Below are 2751 nucleotides of genomic sequence, written 5' to 3' on the forward strand. Positions count from 1 at the left end.
AGCTCCGGAGGGCATTCCTAGAAACTACGACATCCAGACGCCGCGTCAGCAGCCAATCTGCAGCCCTGGGATTCCCTCAAGCAGCCATCCAGGAAGCCTGTTGTCAGCAACGAGGAAACAGTTGAAACATCAACTGTCAACTTGAACGCAAGTAACAAACAAAATCTTCTATCTGCTGAACTGGCGCTGATGATTGATTTTAAGCAGTAAAGATAAGCCAAGTCTCTGCTTTGTGATTCTCTCAGGTTGAATTTAAAGAACTTGTGAAAAACGAGTGTTAGAACGTTGGGAACTTCATGCAAACTCCGTTAACTTTCATTCTTCAGAACTGTATGTGTGTGTGTGTATGTGTGTGTTTTAGCTTAGTTTAATGTAATCTAGAATAGCCAATAAATTCTTGTTTCATTTATAAAGAAGTATTGTCTTGTGTCGTACATTTTTTAAGTTAAAACTCTGCCTAGATCACGTTACCTAGCTCATAGCTTATAACCTATCAAAAGCATGTATTAACCCGTGGCCAGGGAAAATACAAATATTCAAATTGTTAATATACACGGACGTTAAAGTCTCGCTGGACGAGTAGTTGATACAGTGTAAACTATCAAATTTGAAATCAGTTCTAATCAGGTTGACTTCGAATCTTCAGATTTGATTCCTCTCAAAACCTGAGCTAGAAATAAAAATAATAATTAATTCCCTTATAAATGAGTTAATTTCTTACAAATGACTACCATAAATTTTTTTTCTTACTATGGTAATGAATGTGGGGGGGAGCAAGATCTTGAGGGACAGTGTTATTCCTGCTTCCTGTTTGTAGTGCTGCTGGTTTGTGATTGTAGCTCCGTGTAGCTTTGTTTTTCTGTACAATCTCTATTACTCTCTGTTGTTTAAAGTGATAAAATATAACTTAATTCCCACCATATTTCTGATATTATCTATCAGCCTAATCTGATTAATTTGATCATTCGCTTTTATTCTAAAACCGCGAGTGCAGCGCATCTGCAGCGTGTTAGCTTGTCATTAGCGTTTCCATTCGTGCCTATTGCTGTTTTCTTTTTTCTTTCTTTCTTTTTTTCTCTCTCTCGCTCCGTTTTTTTTTTTTTAACAAGTTCATCAAACAACTGTGGTAAGTAAGAATCATTCATCAATCACGGTGCGTAATGGCTTCTTCTCCTGCTATTGTTGTTTGCACCACTTGCCACATGTATATTTTATCTCTCTCTCTTGGCGACGAGGGATTCTCATGTGATAAATGCAGGGAAATAGTTAGGCTGACAGAGAAAATTTCAGAATTAGAGACACGCATCCAAACTTTAATTGAGGACAGTAAGAATGTGAGGGCTCTAGATACGGCTTTGGATGCGACTAGCTCAGCGAGTCCTGTACATTGTTAGGTTCTGGTAACAGAGCCTCCACAGCAGGGCAACTGGGTGACTGTGAGGCGGCATAGTCGCGGGTCAAAACACCGCTCTACCGTTCCGATCAAAACATTAAACAGGTTCTCCCCACTCAGTGACGCACCCACTGAGAAACCTGATCAAAGTGCTCACCGGGAGCCAGAGCTCCTGACATCTTGGCAAATTTAAAAGTGCTGGCTAATGCTAAATGTAAATACAGTAAGATTATTCACGCCAGCGCTAATGATGTTCGGCTTCGCCAGTTGGAGATGATTAAAAATAACATTAAAGAGGTGTGTGAAATTGCAAGTACGATTTCAGACACTGTAATATGCTCTGGTCCCCTCCCTGCTTACCGTGGTGATGAGATACATAGCAGACTGTCGACCGACTGCTAGCCGCTTCATGTCACAGAAATCAGTTAATTCTCAGCACATAGAGACTATTTCACCTAGATATCACATTATAGAGATTGTGTCTGTTCCCCGAACTAGAAAATCCAAAAAACGTCCAAACCAAATTAAGAGTAACAATTTAATTGATGTTCAACAAATAAAAAACAGATGCAATACGGATAAACAAATGATAACGCTTGGCTTATTGAATATCAAGTCCCTTTCTACAAAAGCGCTTTTTGTAAATGATATGATCACTGATCATTACCTAGATGTACTCTGTTTGACAGAAACCTGGCTAAAACCAGATAATTACATTATTTTAAACGAGTCTACCCCACAAGATTACTGTTATAAACATGAGCCGTGTCCAAAAGGTAAAGGGGGAGGTGTTGTTTCAATTTATAACAATGTTTTCAGTATTTCTCAGAGGGCGGGCTTCAAGTATAACTCGTTTGAAGTAATGGTGCTTCATATAACATTGTCCAGAGAAACAAGTGTTAATGATAAATCCCCTGTGTCGTTTGTACTGGCTACTTTATACAGGCCACCAGGGCACCATACAGACTTTATTAAAGAATGTGCTGATTTTATATCCGAGTTACCAATTTGAAAAACTGGTTTTTCAAACTATTGTCATTTTGCATTATTGACACACTATTTTCCTAATTAATGCTGTTCAGTTGCTTTGACACAATCTGTATTGTTAAAAGCGCTATATAAATAAAGGTGACTTGACTTGACTTGAGGGGGAGTAAATGATGACAGAATTTTCATTTTTGGGTGAACTATCCCTTTAAGTGTGTGTGTGTGTGTGTGTGTGTGTCCGTGTGTCCGTGTGTCCATGCGTCCGTGCGTGCATGTGTGTTTGGCCTCATGTAAAGCTGAAATGTGATGTAACCACTGTTTTCAAAAAAAATCCAGAAATCTCCCGTCTTCCACAGGTTATACAAACACAG

This window comes from Sinocyclocheilus anshuiensis, unplaced genomic scaffold, assembly GCF_001515605.1.
Source record: "Sinocyclocheilus anshuiensis isolate Anshui unplaced genomic scaffold, SAMN03320099.WGS_v1.1 scaffold3237, whole genome shotgun sequence".
In the NCBI taxonomy this organism is placed as follows: domain Eukaryota; kingdom Metazoa; phylum Chordata; class Actinopteri; order Cypriniformes; family Cyprinidae; genus Sinocyclocheilus; species Sinocyclocheilus anshuiensis.